Source organism: Schistocerca nitens, chromosome 1 (assembly GCF_023898315.1).
Source record: "Schistocerca nitens isolate TAMUIC-IGC-003100 chromosome 1, iqSchNite1.1, whole genome shotgun sequence".
Lineage (NCBI taxonomy): Eukaryota > Metazoa > Arthropoda > Insecta > Orthoptera > Acrididae > Schistocerca > Schistocerca nitens.
Window position 1 is genome coordinate 150,031,264 of NC_064614.1, and position 21,217 is coordinate 150,052,480.

Genomic DNA, 21,217 nt, shown 5'->3' on the forward strand with positions numbered 1-21,217 from the left:
TATTATCCACAAAGTAGTTATAAAATTTTATTGTAGTCAGATAGGAAACTTACAAGAACATCATTTTTCAACATAGTCTCATTGCATTTCAAGCACTTGGTCCATTGTTGTAAAAGCTTCCTGATGCCCTCATAAAAGAAGGTTCTTGACTGAGCTGCGAGCCAGGAATGCACTGCTTCTTTCACTGCTTTGTCCGAGGCAGATCGATGGCCTCTTAATGCCTGTTTGAGTGGACCAAACAAGTGATAGTCAGAAGGGGCAAGATTGAGACTATATGGAGGATGATCCAGTACTTCAAATTTGTGTTTCTGAAGCGTTTCAGCATTGTGGGCAGCAATATGCAGATGGGCATTGTCGTGCAACATTACAACACCTTTTGACAGGAATCCTTGGTGTTTGCTTCGAATTGCAGGATTTAGCCTGGCGGTAAGCATCTCACTGTAACATACACTGTTTATTGTTGTGACCCTTTCCCCATAATGTTAAAATATGGATCTTGTGCATCCCAAAAAACCGTAAGCATCAGTTTTCCTGTGGATGGTTGGGTCTTGAAATTTTTCTTGCATGGCAAATTTGGATGTTTCCATTCCGTACTCTGCTGTTTACTCTCTGGCTCATAATGATGGATCCATGTTTCATCACCAGTAATGATCCTGTCTAAGAAATTGTCCCCTTCTTTACCATAGCTATCCAAATGTTTTTTTGCAGATGTCCAAGCACGTTTGTTTATGCAAATGTGTGAGCTGTTTTGGGATCCATCTTGCAAAAAATTTATGAAACCCAAGTCTGTTGTAGATGATTTCATAGGCAGAACCATGACTAATTTGCAGACAATGTGCCACTTCATCAATAGTTAATCGTCTGTCTAAGAGAATCATTTCACGTGAACAGTCAATGGTTTCTTCATTTGTGGCAGTAAACGGTCGTCTGGCTCCTTCATCATGCATAACACTTCGGTGGCCATTTCGGAATTTTTCAATCCATTTGTAGACACTCAATTGTGGCAAAACACTGTTCCCGTACTGTTCCGAAAGTCTTCAATGAATTTTGGCCCCTGATACGCCTTCTGACCACAAAAAACAGATCACTGAATGTTGCTCTTCTTTGGTGCAAATAGACAGCAGAGCAGCCATGATTAACAGCACGGCAGTGATAAAGAAACTAACCTAGCAGCTTGAAAATTACAAAGATAAAACAACAAATAAACAAAGAATGCCTCATCAACGTAAAACAAAAGTGCTACCAAAATAAACAAAAATATAACTAAATTGCAGATAATAATTTACTTACCCTCATATTTATGCCTGTATAATATTTGGAGTTACAGAATGTTCATCTATACCCAGGTGTATATTGTTCTGCATACACAGATGATTGTTTTATTTAATGTTATATCTGTGAGACTAGAAGAGTAATTCCTAAACATATTTTTCCTTGATATTGAAGTATGGAAACTGATCAGATTAAAGATCTTTCATAGAAACTGACTACTTATTATGCATTCCTGCTCTGCAGTTGTTCTACTAGAAAGTCTCTAAGTCCTGAATGCACTGATGTATTAGAGATATCTGTAATGTTGGAGAATAAAACTTGTGACCTTAGCAAACAAAATATCTTGGGGTGACAGTTTCCTTTCCATTTCTTGTAAATCACTCCATCCAGGAATTTCTGTCAGTGTTATACAATTATGAAAGTGAAATGGAGATAGGGCAAATGCTTCGGTTCAATTGACTTTGGAGAACTACTTATTGCACCAAAGTACTTTTTTAATTAATTGACTTCGGAGAACTACTTATTACACCAAAGTACTTTTTTAATGCAGCAGCTTAGCGTTTTGACTTAGCTGTCATCATACATATTTTCATTTTGTTTCCATCACCTTTCACATATATGACTGTAGATATACTTCCCTAATGAAAACTGTAACTAAATTTCCATATAGATTATGCATCCCCCCCCCCCCCCTCATGAACCATGGACCTTGCCATTGGTGGGAGGCTCGTATGCTTCAGTGATACAGATAGCCATACCTTAGGTGCAACTACAACAGAGGGGTATCTGTTGAGAGGCCAGACAAACGTGTGGTTCCTGAAGAGGAGCAGCAGCCTTTTCAGTAGTTGCAGGGGCAACAGTCTGGATGGTTGACTGATTTGGCCTTGTAACATTAACCAAAATTGCCCTGTTGTGCTGGTGCTGCAAATGGCTGAAAGCAGGGGGAAACTAAACCATAATTTTTCCTGAGGGCATGCAGGTTTACTGTATGGTTAAATGATGATGGCGTCCTCTTGGGTAAAATATTCCAGAGGCAAAATAGTCCCCCATTCAGATCCATGTGCAGGGACTACTCAGGAGGACATAGTTATCAGGAGAAAGAAAACTGGTGTTCTACGTATCGGAGCATGGAATGTAAGATCCCTTAATAGGGCAGGCAGGTTAGAAAATTTAAAAAGAGAAATGGATAGGTTAAAAATATATACAGTGGGAGTTAGTGACGTTCAGTGGCAGGACGAACATGACTTTTGGTCAGGTGAATACAGGGTTATCAATACAAAATCAAATAGGGCTAATGCAGGAGTAGGTTTAATAATGAATAAAAAAACAGGAGTGCAGCTAAGCTACTATGAACAGCATAGTGAACGAATTATTGTAGCCATGACAGAAATGAAGCCCACACCTACTACAGTAGTACAAGAAGTTTATATGCCAACTAGTTCTGCAGATGACGAAGAAATTGAAGAAATGTATGAGGAGATAAAAGAAATTATTCAAATAGAGAATGGAGACGAAAATTTAATAGTCATGGGTGGAATTCGTCAGTAGGAAAAGGGAGAGAAGGAAACGTAGTAGGTGACTATGGATTGGGGGGAAGAAATGAAACAGGAAGCCGCCTGATAGAATTTTGCACAGAGCATAACTTAATCATAGCTGATACTTGGTTCAAGAATCATGAAAGAAGGTTTTATACATGGAAGAAGCCTGGAGACACTGGAAGGTTTCAGATAGATTATCTAATGGTAAGACAGAGATTTAGGAACCAGGTTTTAAATTGTAAGACATTTCCAGGGGCAGATGTGGACTCTGACCACAATCTATTGGTTATGAATCGTAGATTAAAACTGAAGAAATTGCAAAAAGGTGGAATTTAAAGAGATGGGTCCTGGATAAACTGAAAGAACCAGAGGTTGTAGAGAGTTTCAGAGAGATCATTAGGGACTGATTGATAAGAATGGGGGATAGAAATACAGTTGAAGAAGAATGGGTAGCTTTGAGAGATGAAATAGTGAAGGCAACAGAGGATCAAGTAGGTAAAAAGATGAGGGCTAGTAGAAATCCGTGGGTAACAGAAGAAATATTGAATTCAATTGATGAAAGGAGAAAATATAAAAATGCAATAAATGAAGCAGGCAAAAAGGAATACAAACGTCTCAAAAATGAGATCGACAGGAAGGGCAAAATGGCTAAGCAGGGATGGACAGAGGACAAATGTAAGGATGTAGAGGCATATATCACTAGGGGTAAGATTGATACTGCCTACAGGAAAATTAAAGAGACCTTTGGAGAAAAGAGAACCACTTGTATGAATATCAAGATCTCAGATGGAAAACCAGTTCTAAGCAAAGTAGGGAAAGCAGAAAGGTGGAAGGAGTATATAGAGGGTTTGTACAAGGGCGATATACTGGAGGGCAATATTATGGAAATGGAAGAAAATGTAGATGAAGATGAAATGGGAGATATGATACTGCATGAAGGGTTTGACAGAGCACTGAAAGACCTAAGTCAAAACGAGGCCCCAGGAGTAGACAACATTCCATTAGAACTACTGATAGCCTTGGGAGAGACAGCCCTGACAAAACTCTACCATCTCGTGAGCAAGATGTATCAGACAGGTGAAATACCCTCAGACATCAAGAAGAATATAATAATTCCAATCCCAAAGAAAGCAGGTATTGACACATGAAAATTACTGAAATATCAGTTTAATAAGTCACACCTGCAAAATGTCAACACAAATTCTTTACAGACAAATGGAAAAACTGGTAGAGACTGACCTTGGGGAAGATCAGTTTGGATTCCATAGAGATGTTGGAACATGTGAGGCAATACTGACCCTATGACTTATCTTAGAAGATAGATTAAGGAAAGGCAAATCTATGTTTCTAGCATTTGTAGACTTAGAGAAAGATTTTGACAATGTTGACTGGAATACTCTCTTTCAGATTCTGAAGGTGGCAGTGGTAAAATACAGGGAACGAAAGGCTTTTTACAATTTGTACAGAAACCAGATGGCAGTTATAAGAGTCAGGGGGCATGAAAGGGAAGCAGTGGTTGGGAAGGGAGTGAGTCAGTGTTGAAGCCTATCACCAGTGTTATTCAATCTGTGTATTGAGCAAGCAGAAAAGGAAACAAAAGAAACATTAAGAGTAGGAATTAAAATCCATGGAGAAGCAATAAAAACTTTGAGGTTTGCTGATGGGATTGTAATTATGTCAGAGACAGCAAAGGACCAGGAAGAGCAGTTAAATGGAATGGGCAGTGTCTTGAAAGGAGGATATAAGATGAACATCAACAAAAGCAAGACAAGGATAATGGAATGTTGTCGAATTAAATAAAGTGATGCTGAGGGAATTAGAGTAGGAAATGAGACACTTAAAGTAGTTGATGAGTTTTGCTATTTGGGGAGCAAAATAACCGATGATATTTGAAGTAGAGAGGATATAAAATGTAGACTGGCAGTGTTAAGGAAACTGATTCTGAGGAAGAGAAATTTGTTAGCACTGAGTATACCTTTAAGTGTCAGGAAGTTGTTTGTGAAACTATTTGTATGGAGTGTAGCCATGTATGGAAGTGAAACATGGATGATAAATAGTGTGGACAAGAAGAAAATAGAAGCTTTCGAAATGTGGTGCTACAGAAAAATGCTGAAGATTAGATGGGTAGATCTCATAACTAATGACGAGGTATTGAATAGAATTGGGGAGAAGAGGAGTTTGTGGCACAACTTGACAAGAAGGGACCGGTTGGTAGGACATGTTCCGAGGCATCAAGGGATCACAAATTTAGCATTGGAGGGCAGCTTGGAGGGTAAAAATCGTAGAGGGAGACCAAGAGATGAATACACTAAGCAGATTCAGAAGGATGTAGGTTGCAGTAAGTACTGGGAGATGAAGAAGCTTGCACAGGATAGAGTAACATGGAGAGCTGCATCAAACCAGTCTCTGGACTGAAGACCACAACAACAGCAACATCTAGTATTCACTTTTGAGGTTTATATTTGGTGCCAAAGTCTATAAAAGGCTGACGGTAGACATAAGGCAAGAAACTGAAAATGACTAGATGTTCAAAAAGAAGGCAAAGGAACATGTGATTAGCCAACCCTGCTATCTATCAGAATATTTGCGCTTGTGAATGTGAATTATGCATAACTCCATTTAACAGACCTTGACTTTGCCAGTATATTGACATCTGATAGTAGTCTTTGTAAAGTTAATTTGTTTGATGCATTAGGTGGAAAATCAGCAGCTGGTAGAGTAGGAAGAGTGGTGGTGGTATTTGTCAAAGTAGCTGTTTTTTTCATATTGAAAATATACGTGTATGAAGTAATTTATTAGTAATTCCCATAGTTATCAGTTTGAGTAGATTAGAAGTCATAATAATTTGTTTGTAATATACTTACAACTGTCTTTTAATGTATAATTTGATTCATTCCCTATTCCTTAAGGCTTTCCTTCATGATGGGATTCACAAAACTCAACTGAGTGAATGAGTGAATGAATCAACAACTTTGGAGTGGTGATGGTCACATTGGTCACATTGTCTGTTTGCTTTTTTCTCGGAATCTTTGGATGACATTTCTTTAATGATTTTTATAACATTTTGCTGATGTCCACCATCAGTGGAGAGTGAATCTTTGGCGATGCCAGCCACTTGTGCTGGTGAAACATCACGAAAATCATTGAACACCCATCAACCAAAAATCCTGAGACAAAAGCCAACAGGAAATATGTCAACAGGTGACTTCAAAAGCCTCAAAAATTTTCTATTTTTCTTTCCATTACCAAGTCATTTATATTTCCAACTAAACGTGCATGTTTACTTTGGAAGAAACAGTGACAATAGCAAAATTGCAACACTAAAGCCATTCACTTACTTGATAGGAATTGGTCCAGCTAACCACTCTAATTCAAAATGGTTATCATCTTTATAAACCCTAACAACTTGGCTTATCCAATCTGTGAAGATCTGATGAACTTCATCTACAATTTCTCCTGTAACAAAATAAAAATAAAAACATTAAAAATTATAAAACAGTGTTTTCCATATATCCAGACTTAGCTGGCATGATTTTTGCTGAAAGAAAACTCCAAGAAAAAAATCAAACAATGGAAAGTCCAGGCTGGAATATCAACAATGTTATGAAAAAGATAGATTGCCACTCACTGTAAAGATGTTACATTGAGTTGCAGGCTCGCACACACACAAAAACACACACACACACACACACACACACACACACACACACACATTATGCACGCATGATCCCTATCTATGGCCACTATGAAACTACACTGAATAGATGCAGCAATATGGAGTGGGTGGGGAAGATGAAGGCAAAGCAGGTTTTCGGTGAGGCTGTCTGCTGCACACTGTGATGGAGGGGGGGCTGAGAGGGAGGGGGGGGGGGGGAAGGGGCCCAATGAGAGGAAAAGGAGAGGAACAGAGAAGAGGAAAAGACTGACGGGTGTGTCGGCAGAGAGCTGCGCACAGTGAGGGTGAGTGGACGTGAATTGGGAGGAAGTGATAGGACAGAGGAGGCAGAAACCTTTTGGTGGAGGTTGTGGGGATAGTAGATTATCATAGATTGAGGGCTGGATGATTTCAGGAATGGAGAATGTGTTCTAAGGATAACTCCCAACTGTGCAGCTGAGAAAAGCCGGTGGTAGAGGGGAGGATGCAGATGTCCCGTACAATGTAGAGAACAATAACACTTGCTTCCTCCCTCATGCCCCAGTACTGCTCCAGCATACAGCACCAGCCAAAAGCCTGTCAATCATGACAGTTCAGTCATAACACTGCATTTCGGTTGCATGTGAGGGGACTGTGGGCTATGTCCGGTAGCTGTGAGATTTGCATAGTACATACTCTTTAGATGAAGAGTCAGACTTCAGTAATTTGCACCTATAATCGTGTTCAGCTAGTCTGTTGGTCGTGGCTCACCCTGAGTAATGAATATCAAAGTTATCATGGGCAAGACATAACATGAAATGTTATGTATATCACTGCTGTCTAATAATTGTCTCTGACATGTACAATAAGAGGCAAGCCCTCACCTATAGCAGACTGATAATGTGGTGTTGCATAGATGCATGTAACACAAAATAGTGTTCCCTAGCTTTCAACAGCTGGCTCCTTTCCACATGTGGACACCCAACACATTCTACCTTTACCGTGATGACACTGATTGTTATATCCTATGCTACTTACAAAAATAACTGTAAGTTTTAGCAAACAATTAATGCAAAGTAACAAAGGTGTTATGTGATAACAGTCTGAGGGTGGCCGCTAGAGTGAACCACCTACCAAAACAGGCTGAGCGATGGGCGATGCAGCAATGTGTTTATGTGACTCACAGGCTGCAGTCCACGCACGCCGACTGTCTTCCGTCGCGGCCACCAAACACAGTGAGCACATTCGTGTTCACAGAACGAGGAAGAACATCAGGCATTGCAAACCTACTGGACCACTTAATCATATATATGTACTATATCTGTACTATCCAGCCTACTTAATTAATATCATAACAGTACTTTTCCAAGATAAAATGAGATTAATTCATTCCCCATTTTGTAATTTTCCAGAGTTTCCAAAACTCTGGAAAGCGAGTACTGGTGACAATGCTGTGAGGCTGTTCAAAATGTTTTGTATGCCTTTTGTGCTTCTAGTGCATTTGAAGTCACGCTTATAACGTACATGCTGTGGCGTTAAAATTGAATACTGTGGCGTTAACATTGAATAAATTACTGGAACCACTCTTCAACAAGCAATTCCAAGAAGCCCTCTTCTAGCCCTCAGAGAGAATGAACACACTTAGAGAGCAGCTCTCCTGGCAACCGTGTTGTCTTTCTTTCTTCAGTGGCATATCAGACACCTACAGTGCATGCACTTCTTTGTATTTTCATTGAATAATCTGAAAGAGCTGATAAAGAAAATCTTGTAGGGACTGTGGGTCAGCAAAACTACTGCTTTGGTGTTATGGATAGGAAAAAGTACTGTTGAAGACTGGAAGAAAAAAAAAATCGAGCAGAAATTGAAAAGTGGTGTGCTTCCAAAGTTAGTGGAAGTGGAATAAAAGTAACGAAGACAATGTTGAAAGGTAAGCATAAGAAAGTTTTATTTTTGTGGGGTGAACATTTAACAGGAAAAGGTTTGCCCATTATTGGGCCAGTATTGCAAGAAAAAGCATTGCAGTTTCAGCAGTAAATAGAAGAAGCAGCAGAATATACTGTCAGTCATGTTCAATATTCACCAGATTATCATTAGTGGAGAGGCTCCATCTGCTGACAGTGAGGCTCTGCCATTGTTTTAAGACTATCTTCCAAAGTTAACTGGCAATGAGTGAACTAGTGGTGAAAAATTGTAAAACTGCAATGAGAATGGTTAAAAGTACAATATGCCCCCTCTGAAAATGATTGCTTCAAGAAATGAATCTGTGGCAGCTAGATATAAGGAAAATTGAGAACAATTTACTGTGCAGGCTTGCAGTAATGCAAGTGGCACACTTAAGCTTATTCTTACATTAATAGGGAAATCACAGAGAGCTAGAATTTTCAAAAACCTGAAAAATCATGGATCACTGCCCCTACATTACACTCATCAAAAGAAATCATGGATGAATTCATAAATCTTTAAAACCTGGTTCCAAAATGAATTCGCACCAGCTGTAGAGAAATACGTGGAAGACAACAGTTTACCCAGAAAGTCCTGCTGCATCTTGACAACACACCTTTGCATCTTACCAGCAATGAACTCACAGACACAGATGTAAAAACATTAATTTTTACCACAAAATGTGACTGCTCTTTCTCAGCTGTCATGTCTAACATACGATGACAAGAAGATAGAAGAAGTGGGCAGTGTTAAATTCTTGGGATTACAGCTTGATAATAAATTCAACTGGGAGGAGCACACCACAGAACTGCTGAAGCGTCTTAACAAATCTCTGTTTGCAATGTGAATTTTGTCAGACATAGGGGATATAAAAATGAAAAAGCTGGCATACTATGCTTACTTTCATTCCATAATGTCATATGGGATTATTTTTTGGGGTAATTCATCAAGCCAAGCTAAAGTTTTCTGGGCACAAAAACGTGCAGTGAGAGTTATATGTGGTGTGAACTCAAGAAGATCCTGCAGAAGCCTGTTTAGGGAACTAGGGATACTAACTACTGCTTCCCAATATATTTATTCCTTAATGAAATTTGTCATTAAAAATATATCACTTTTTCAAACCAACAGCTCAATTCATGGAATCAATACTAGAAATAAGAATAACCTTCACAAGGATTTAAAGTCACTTAGTCTTGTACAAAAAGGTGTGCATTATTCAGGAACACACATTTTCAATAACTTGCCAGCAGCCATAAAAAGCTTAACAACCAATGAAATTCAGTTTAAGAGAAGCCTAAAGGATTTATTGGTGGCCAACTCCTTCTACTCCATTGATGAATTTCTTAGTAAAACCAACTGATTTGTATATAAGTACAACATAACTTCTGCACAATTTCAGTGCAGTAATGTGTTCATTGAAAATTTGTGTGTCTGTCTGTAGTGTGTGTGTGTGTGTGTGTGTGTGTGTGTGTGTGTGTGTGTGTGTGTGTGTGTGTTAGTATAATCTAACTTCTGCACCATTTCAGTGCAGTAATGTGTTCATTGTAAATAAGTATTACAGTAGTTGTATTACCTTATAAATAAATAAAAAACTTTTTTATTTTAAATTCAGTGCATTAGTATTTGTAAAATGACTCTTAGTGTTCATTAAAAAATGACGATCATTCCACTTGGGACCTGTGGAATGGTACATTAGCTTATTTGTTTTAGTTGTAAATATTTGTCATGTATTGTTGTTTTTCTGACATGTTCCACATCCTGGAGGACCTCCTCACTATGGATCAATTGGAATGAAAGTAAATCTAATCTAATCTAATCTGGACAGAGAATCCTTGAAATGATAAAAAAGATGTATTTCAACCACCTTCTCAGGCTGTTGGTATCAGAGATTGATAACAGTGTAACCATTCTGAAGACGAGTGATTTGCTGGTTGTCATAAAATGGTTGGCCAAATTGTGTGAAGAAATTCCGAACATATAACTTGTGGAGCACTGGAAAATTCATTTGGACAATGAAGCGGAACATAACTTTGACTCCATGTGTGAAACCGAAGTCCAAGAGGGGAACAATAGTGCTGTTTGATTGTTCAAAAAATGTACCAGGTTGTGAGAATGTCAACGAGAGTACATTACAGAATTGATGGAAAATGATGAAGTTGGTGAACTAACTGACAAAGATATTGTGGGGATGGTGAAGCAGGGGGATGAAACAAGACAAGGAGGCAAACTTAGATGACAGGAGAAATCTCTTCCAATATTCAGAACAGTTCAAGACAATTGAGGTAGTGCTGCAGTATGTTAGTGAGCAGGAGGAAGCAACTCCGGCTAATACCACCTATTTGTGTAAGTGGAGGGACTCTGCAGCACAGAAGAGGCCTAAAGGAGGAAAACAGTCATCTAGCAAAGACTTTTTTAAAACATGGAACTCGTAAGTTTCATCTTTTTCACTAGGCTTAGCTTTTCATATGTATGTAATCATACATTCATACTTTACAATACAGATAATTTTATGTTTTCTGTAATAACTTTGAAGGGTGTATGTACATAATAAACATTTATAACTAGCATATAGTACGTAAGGGGTCATAAAATGATAACACTGTAACAAATTACTACTTTGATAATGTACATAAACTCTATTTAGACTTAGGACTTCCTGATCACTCAGCCTCGTTTATCAGAAGAAGTTTCAATAAAACAAATATTGAAATATTCTATGAGAAACTAAGTAAAGTTAAATGGTATTTCGAGGCTCGTGATTCTTAAAAAGTTTTCCTGAAGTATTTAATGAAACTTTCCCACCAAGATCATTTTGTAATAAAACATCAAATAAGGAAAAATGGATCACACCAGGAATAAAAATTTCCAGTGAGAAGAAAAGGAAGCTACACAATCAGCTGAACTACAACAAAGGTCCTGATTTTGTAAAATATGTTAGGAACTATAAAACTATTTTTAAAAAAGTTGTGAAAGCTTCAAAAAGAATAGCAAATAATAAATCCATTCAAGGGCAAACAAGTAAAACAAGGGCAGTAGGTCAGTAAAGTTCGAATTATGTGTCAAAAATTACAAGCAAGACATTTCAAAAATGAAACTTAAGGAAAACTCTGTTGTAAATCCAGCTCAACTATGTTAGTGTTGCAATGAGTACTTCATAAATGAAGCAAAATCTTACTTATATGTAGCAGATTATGAGCAGAAAGTAAATAGTTTCAGGTTGAAAGGCAATATCACTGAATGTCTTAAAGAATTTTAACACAGTCCCAACAAAAATTGCTGATAATGTCATACTCTCTTTAAAAAACAAAGCCTCTGCAGGTTCGGATGGGATACCTACCAAAGTAATTAAAAAAAGTTTAGAACATAATAGCTCATTCACACTCTCTCATAATAAAAAAATCATTTGAGGAAGGTTATTTTACTGATCTGTTGGAATATGCAGAAGTAAAACCATTGTTTAAAAAAGGTTCAGAAGATGATATGGGAAATTTTTGCCCCATTTCTATATTGCATGCCATATCAAAAACATTTGAAAAAATTGCAGCCTTACAGATACAAAGCTTCATCACACAGTACAATACCATCTCAAATAACCAATTTGGCTTCCAACAAGATAAAGACACAGTAGGTGCGATAAATGAGTTAACTGAAAAAATTACTTCGTTGTTAGACAGAAAAGCTAAAGTTGCATGAATATTCTGTGATCTTACAAAAGCATTTGACTCTGTAAGCCATTACAAAGCTCACGCCTACCACAGTAGTACAAGTTTATATGCCTACTAGCTCAGCAGATGACGAAGAAATTGAAGAAATGTATGATGAAATAAAAGAAATTATTCAGATAGTGAAGGGAGATGAAAATTTAATAGTCATGGGTGACTGGAATTCGTCAGTAGGAAAAGGGAGAGAAGGAAACGTAGTAGGTGAATATGGAGTGGGGGTAAGAAACGAAAGAGGAAGCTGCCTGGTAGAATTTTGTACAGAGCACAACCTAATCATAGCTAACACTTGGTTCAAGAATCATAAAAGAAGATTGTATACATGGAAGAAGCCTGGAGATTCTGACAGGTTTCAGATAGATTATATAATGGTAAGACAGAGATTTAGGAACCAGGTTTTAAATTGTAGGACACTTCCAGGGGCAGACGTGGACTCTGACCACAATATATTGGTTATGAACTGTAGATTAAAACTGAATAAACTGCAAAAAGGTGGGAATTTAAGGAGATGGGACCTGGATAAACTGACTAAACCAGAGGTTGTACAGAGTTTCAGGGAGAGCATAAGGGAACAATTGACAGGAATGGGGGAAAGAAATACAGTAGAAGAAGAATGGGTAGCTTTGAGGGATGAAGTGGTGAAGGCAGCAGAGGATCAAGTAGGTAAAAAGACAAGGACTAGTAGAAATCCTTGGGTAACAGAAGAAATATTGAATTTAATTGATGAAAGGAGTAAATATAAAAATGCAGTAAATGAAGCAGGCAAAAAGGAATACAAACGTCTCAAAAATGAGATCGACAGGAAGTGCAAAATGGCTAAGCAGGGATGGCTAGAGGACAAATGTAAGGATGTAGAGGCTTATCTCAGTAGGGGTAAGATAGATACTGCCTACAGGAAAATTAAAGAGACCTTTGGAGAAAAGAGGGCCACTTGTACGAATATCAAGAGCTCAGATGGAAAACCAGTTCTAAGCAAAGAAGGGAAAGCATAAAGGTGGAAGGAGTATATAGAGGGTCTATACAAGGGCGATGTTCTTGAGGGCAATATTATGGAAATGGAAGAGGATGTAGATGAAGATGAAATGGCAGATATGATACTGCGTGAAGAGTTTGACAGAGCACTCAAAGACCAGAGTCGAAACAAAGTTCCAGGAGTAGACAACATTCCGTTAGAACTACTGATAGCCTTGGGAGAGCCAGCCCTGACAAAACTCTACCATCTGGTGAGCAAGATGTATGAGACAGGCGAAATACCCTCAGACTTCAAGAAGAATATAATAATTCCAATCCCAAAGAAAGCAGGTGTTGACAGATGTGAAAATTACCGAACTATCAGTTTAATAAGTCATGGCTGCAAAATACTAACGCGAATTCTTTACAGACGAATGGAAAAACTAGTAGAAGCCGACCTCGGGGAAGATCAGTTTCGATTCCGTAGAAATATCGGAACACGTGAGGCAATACTGACCGTATGACTTATCTTAGAAGCTAGATTAAGGAATGGCAAACCTACGTTCCTAGCATTTGTAGACTTAAAGAAAGCTTTTGACAATTCTGAAAGTGGCAGGGGTAAAATATGGGGAGCGATAGGCTATTTACAATTTGTACAGAAACCAGATGGCAGTTATAAGAGTCAAGGGACATGAAAGGGAAGCAGTGGTTGGGAAGGGAGTGAGACAAGGTTGTAGCCTCTCCCCGATGTTATTCAGTCTCTGTATTGAGCAAGCAGTGAAGGAAACAAAAGAAAAATTTGGAGTAGGTATTAAAATCCATGGAGAAGAAATAAAAACTTTGAGGTTCGCCGATGACATTGTAATTCTGTCAGAGACAGCAAAGGACTTGGAAGAGAATTTGAATGGAATGGATAGTGTCTTGAAAGGAGGATATAAGATGAACATCAACAAAAGCAAAACAAGGATAATGGATTGGAGTAGTCGAATTAAATCGAGTGATGCTGAGGGAATTAGATTAGGAAATGAGAGACTTAAAGTAATAAAGGAGTTTTGCTATTTGGGGAGCAAAATAACTGATGATGGTCGAAGTAGAGAGGATATAAAATGTAGACTGGCAATGTTAAGGAAAGTGATTCTGAGGAAGAGAAATTTGTTAGTACTGAGTATACCTTTAAGTGTCAGGGAGTTGTTTGTGAAAGTATTTGTATGGAGTGTAGCCATGTATGGAAGTGAAACATGGATGATAAATAGTTTGGACAAGAAGAGAATAGAAGCTTTCGAAATGTGGTGCTACAGAAGAATGGTGAAGATTAGATGGGTAGATCACATAACTAATGAGGAAGTATTGAATAGGATTGGAGAGAAGAGAAGTTTGTGGCACAATTTGACTAGAAGAAGGGATCGGTTGGTAGGACATGTTCTTAGGCATCAAGGGATCAACAGTTTAGTATTGGAGGGCAGCGTGGAGGGTAAAAATCGTAGAGCGAGACCAGGAGATGAATACACTAAGCAGATTCAGAAGGATGTAGGTTGCAGTAGGTACTGGGAGATAAAGAAGCTCGAACAGGATAGAGTAGCATGGAGAGCTGCAGCAAACCAGTCTCAGGACTGAAGACCACAACATCAACAAGCCAGGCCCTGGTACTCTTCAAACTCAACAGGTATGGAACAAGGGATATTGCTTTGAAATGATTTGATCATATCTCATGGAAAGGAAACAAAGGATAATAATCACATCAAATGGAGCAGATTACTTCACAGAGTGGAAAACTGTAACATAAGGTGTTCCCCAAGGCTCAATTTTTGGACCAGTTTTATTCATGTTCTGCGAAAATATCTTACCTCTCAATATCAATACTCATATAACCTTGCTTGCAGATGATACTTCTGCCCTAATTGAAAATGAAAATTCTGATAATATACTACAGAGTTTCAAGAATATGCTAAGTAACTTGGAAACATGGTTCAGCCAAATGGCTTAAGCCTAAATGTTTCAAAAGCCCACATAATGAGTTTTAAAACCAAACAATAAAAACTGAAGAAATCTGTATTACTTACAATAATCAGAAAATGGAAGAACTTGACTCAGTCAGATTCCTGGGAATAAGCCTAGACAGAAATTTGATTTGGAATTCACTTATAGAACATCTAGCAAATAAATTAAACAGCCTTGCATTTGCAGTGGAAATTTTAGCCATAGCCACACACACCAGGTAAATGGCATACTTTAGATACTTTGAATCTGTTATTATATGTGGCATAATTTTTGGGAAACTCATGAAACATTACATGAATTTTAAAGTTGCAAAAATGAATCATTTGTAACGTGCACTGCCCCAACCGAGGGCTTCACATCGACCATTATTTAAAGACCTAAAAATATTAACTGTCCTCTCTTTATACATTTTTAGGATGATTCTTTTTCTATCTTAAAAAAAACCATTTTGAACACTCATACAACACAAGACATAGATCTTTATGCTCACCTCACATCATTTACAATTGTGTGCTCAGACTCCTCAGTATATGGACACGAAAATTCACAACAAAATAAAAGGGTGTGACATAATGAATAAGAAGATAAATATTTTTAAAAGCAAATTATATGATTTTCTAAGTGAAAGATGCTACTACTCAGGGGAAGATTTCATGAACAACAAAGTGATACTTTGAGCTGGATCCCTAAAACGGAATAAAAATTTAGGATAGTTAAAGTGATTGTAAATATTGTAAGTTAGTCAAATTTTAAGTAAGTAAATTCTTCACCAGGTAATATTGTTAAGTGTTACAAAATTTCAAATAAGTGAATTGTAACCTTGACATGTCTTCTGCACATCAGACATATGTTCTGAAATTATGTACTTTATGAGATGAATAAAACACATTTCACATTTCATGGAGATTTTGCACAGAGCGAATGAGGAACAGTATCTAAAATTTATACTACCAAGAGAAAGCAAACTGACAAGAATATTAACATGCTTAACAAAGCAGCTGTTGAAGTTATTGATGTTGCTGCATTCAGCATATTCAGCAACTGGATGGCAAAGTTTGTGTTTGCCCAGTTTGGAGGCGGCCCATTCATATCTACAGGATGGCCAGCCAGTCTGGAAATATTTAGGATTTTTATTTAAAAAATTTATTTCAAACTCTGTCTTTCCATCAAATCTGCCAAATACACTCCCAGCACAAGTTTCTACTGTGCCTACGTGCCTGACAACCACAGAGTTATGCCGCATCTGAGCAAATAAGGAATATGCGAGACAACTCACGTCTGGTCGCTCAAGGATCCTGGCAGGCAGTGTGCTGTGGCATCTCTCTCTCTCAGTTTCTAACTTCAAGGCAGAGCAGGTGCTATCGCATAATCCAGACTTAGACAGAGTGGGCAGCTCCTACCATTGTCTTGGCACTGACTAGACTGGCAGTCAGCCTTTACTTCTGCCCCCAGGGAGAGCCCTTTCTGTATTCTGAGCATCAAGAATACAGACCAAATTTTCTTTATTTAACTCTGATGCTCAGGCATCCTGCTTTGCATCACTTACACATGTGAGTACACAGTTGGTTACCTGTAATGTCCACACAAAAAGGTGCACAGTAATTGCAGCATAGTTGATGTATTGCATGACTGATTTCACATGTAGGTCTGCCTTTTATAAGGCAGGAAATGTGTGTGAATAGGGTACATTATGAGGTAGTGGATGGGTGTATGGGACAGGTCTTGTGCATAAGTCATCCACAAGGGAATGACCTGTGGGATGCAGGACTGGAGTAGGAATGGATGAAGATGTTCTGTAGATTGGGTAGGCAGCAGAACTTTAGATGAAATTGGTAAGATTTGGGATAACAATTTGTGTATCATGACCTTAGATTAATTTTGTTAGATTATATAAATGGAGATTTAAAAAAAATTTACAAACTGACATGGTACAGTGAGCATACAACAAGGATCAGGAACTGGGGGTCGCAAATGCCACGAGAGGGCTCTATGGTCACAAGAGGGCAATGCCTTACCAACACAGACAGAATGCACAGTGTGACACTATCCACACCATGGAAGTGTTGGAGGAGTAATGTGGCTAGCTGCAAGTACCATGAAATGGCTGAGATGCATTTGATTTGTGGCGTGGCCAATTGCAATCGACGAGAAGCTGTGATATAGTATCGTGTCACACATTATTCCCCACCCTGCATCGCCAATTGTGCAAAACTGGTTTGTTCTGTGTGTACAAGCTGGATGCTGGTCACCAACGAACATTACAGACAGTTGTCGCAGAAGAAAGCATTCTCGAAAGGGTGCAGTGTATGTCATCAACAAGTACATGAGATGTTTCTCGCGCTACTGATATCCCCCAACTCTCTGTCTTTTGCATTGTACATGGCAAAGAACTGCATCTGTTTCATTTCCAATGAGTCCAGGCATTGCAATCAGAGGACTACAACAAGTGCATGGGATTTGTTGAGTGGTTTCTGCATAAATCTGTTGCAGACCAAAGCTTCACTGTGAGTGTCCTCTTCAATGATGTGGCTGCCTTCTCACATGAGGGTGTGATGAACGTTCCCAATCAGCATATGTCGGCAGATGGGAATATACATGCTACAAGTTTGCATGCCTGACAATGCAAACCTACCCTTAACATGTGGGCTGGCATCATTGGAATCTGTTTAATTGGGTCATGTATTCTCTTGGGCCAACTTGATGGGCACATGTATCTTGTACTCCTGCAAGAGCTCCTACCAGACATGCGCAATTATGTTCCGATCCCTGTTCATCAGCGCACTCAATTTCAACAAGACAGAAGCCCCACACATTTCAGCAGACAAGTGAAGGAATAGGTCCCTGTGGACTATACACATGGCCACCATGGATACAAAATCTGTCCTCAATCAATTTGTTTCTGTGTATGTGGGGGAGGGGTGTATGTGAAGGGCTTTGTGTATGAAACACCCGTTACATCACTGGAGAATGTAGTGGGCAAGTGGGCAGGATTGTTGCAGCTCCAGGATGTCTTCAAAATACACCAGGTATCCTTGAGAGAGAGTGCTGTTCAATGCCATCAGCCTGATGCATGTCTTGATGCTTCCGGATAAAACTTTGAGCACCTCCTGTTGTGAGTTTCCATTAGTAGCATGTGACAGAATAATTGCAATGCCATTTAGTAGCCCCGGATGGCTTCTGCGTTCCCCACTTCCTATTGATTACTGCTCCTTGTTGTGTGTTCGATGTGCCATACCAGTTTGTAAACTTTTTTTGAATCACCCTGTAGAGTGTTAGTACATAATGTCAGCTGTGTCATAATCATTGGTTGTATGAGGCATGTTATGTGATAGTGAAGATTTGATTTGAGGTAATTAAAATAAAGTAGACGCTGGCAGGACATATAGTCACATTAATGGATGTAGATGTACCAAGAAAGTTCTCAGTAGATTCCAAGACATTAGGAATGTCTGAGACAATGAGCAACTGCAAGATCGATAGATGACTGGTTGTGCACAATTGAAGTCTGGACCAGCCCTTTGTGTAGCAGTGTGTGCACACTGGTGGAAGTACTGTAAAGCATTAGTTTGGAATTTAGAAAACTTAGGTGGAATCACAGGGGTGCTGTGGAATTCCAATATTGAATTGTTAAAAGGGTCTAAAACTGTATTCAGTTATATTTATCTTTTTTTCTCCATCTGATGTGCACTGACATTTTGAATTAATTGTGACTAGTTTTGAACTTTTCTGTTCTGTACTGAACCTTCCTCCAAGTGATTTTGACCTATAAATAACTGTTCAACTTTGAACATTCCTTGCCTTAATGTAAGTGCCTACTTCACACCAAGTCATCTGTTAACCTAACATCTTTTATTTGTTGTGGCATAAGAGAAATATCTTGCCATGCCTGAAACACATACTGTGTACTTTCATAAAAATTGCTGGATGAGTTTGCTATGAATGTATATGTCTTCCCACCATATTGCAGGCATGATCTGTGGGTAACATATCAGGAAGTGGGTGGGCCAGTCAAGTATCTCTACGTTCCTCAAGGAAGCAACAGTGCAATGTTGGGTCTCTCATTACCATATTAAAGTATGCCATTTAGTATCCCTTCATGAATGATATGACAAAATGGTTTGCATACTGGTGACCATTTGGCCTCCCTTCAGCAATTGCCAAATTAGTCCTGTTGTCATATCCAACAGCTCCCCATACTGTACTGTGATGCCAGAAGTCAGGCAGGCGAGAATCTCAAGAATTGCTCCTTCGTGTGAGCTTCCACTATGTCATCATGTTAGTGTTGTCATTGGCTGACCACCACAAACAGAGGTGAGATTCATTGCTGAACACCACAGTACACCACTCAGTGTCCCAGTTTGAGTTGGCACTAGATCAGAGCTTGGCACTGTTTTCATTGCAACAACAGATTCAAGCCACCTCAGTTTTCAGTTTTAACTTATTTTTCAGATCTTTTGCGAAATGTATCATTGCCAACATTAACCCCTATATAGTTCCAAGGTATGGATAAACTATATGGAACATAACTTACACTGTGTGCTAAGTATATACTAAACTTTATTGCTCATTAATGCATAAGTTACAATCAATGTTCAACATGTTAACAAGCTAAACATCGACTGCCACAGCACTGCTGAGGTCAGAGATACGATTCTGGCCTCTAGACAGCGATACATTTCATTAAGTCCCTACACCTATTAAACCACTGTATTTGTGTTTTCAAGGGTTTTTGAAAGCTGTTAAACAAAGAGTTTGGTAGAACTGGGAGAAGATTACAAGTGTGACTTGAACTACAATGTGTAATGTACACGTAACAGGTCTGCAGTATAAAGAGACATGCTTTTCACTCAACATTCCTGGCTGGAAGGGGTCTCTAGCATTGTGACAGTGAAATCCACTGTGTACCAGAAAAGTACAAATTGCAGTACATTCAAATCAATACTTTAATAAAGGCAGTAGTGGTGAGTGGTGCAGCTGCACTACGCAAATGAAAATCATTAGACAACATCTTATGTAATATACATTAATAATAATAATTTAACAAGAAAGAGACATTATTACTGAATCCATTTAACTCAGTATATTGTTAGTGAATACCGTACCTTTATATATGTTCATTCCCATGATTGTAGGTTCTGTAACTGGAGTTGCATATTGTTCATTGGGTCTGAATATGTAAGCTCCAGAGGCACGGCTCCCAGAAAATGTGCTTCCCCCACTTGCACTATTGTAAAAGAGAAAATTTTGCCTGAGGGGGATGAGTGTTCCATTCTTTTTCACTGCTTCAATCAGACCAGTTAATTCGTCAAATATTATTTGAAAGTTCTGAAACAAATATGAAGTCAGAACTAAATTTGTATCATTTCATGCTAATGAAGGCAACAAATTAAACTGGAAATTTTAGTAACTTGTCAGAAAACCACTGAAGGAACTGTACTTATTATTCATTCTTTCTTCCTGTGTCACAATAGACAAGAGAGCCCACACGAAGAAGAAACATTCAGGAATGTGAAAGATGTCAAGAAATGGATTGGAAGCAAAGAGCACACAACACAGTGTGCTACAGCAACTATTATGTTATTAGACAGTTTGCCTGTGTAATCTGAAGTAAAATGTGGCAAAGTAGAACACTTATACTTGCACCCATTAATCAACAGTAGATACCACACTACACCACAATTTTATCCCTCTTTTCAATACACTTTTCAACTACAGTTCAAAATTACAAGGAGTGGAAAAAATATGGAAACAACTACCAATGAAGACATTACCATGCCTAATACAGTGTAGGAAAATGTTGGCATTCAAAATAGTTTCCAGTCATCTTGGAATGGCTAAAAACAGGTTCTTCATAGTTTTCAAGGGACTCTTGTACCATTATTCCCACAAAATTGTGGCAACTTCAGGTAACGGTGATGGAGGTGGATAAGATCACATATCCCTCTCCCCAAAGAAGACCACAATGACTCAATAGTACTGAGATCTGATGAGTGGTGGCCGGAGATAATATATGTTCGTGCTCACAAAGCCACTCCTGGATGATGCTAGTCATGTGACCAGAGATCCTGTTGTCTTGGAACACAGCATCACCACTGGGAAATAAACATTGTACCATGGGATGGGCATGACCAACCAAAAGTAATGACATATCCTTGGCAGTATTG

The 21,217-nt window shown here is 38.6% G+C and overlaps 1 pseudogene; it reads right to left on the bottom strand.

Moving 5' to 3' along the window:
- The window catches only part of LOC126243660 (lysosomal alpha-mannosidase-like), a 275,619-nt pseudogene that overhangs the window by 24,358 nt on the left and 230,044 nt on the right, over positions 1 to 21,217 (bottom strand).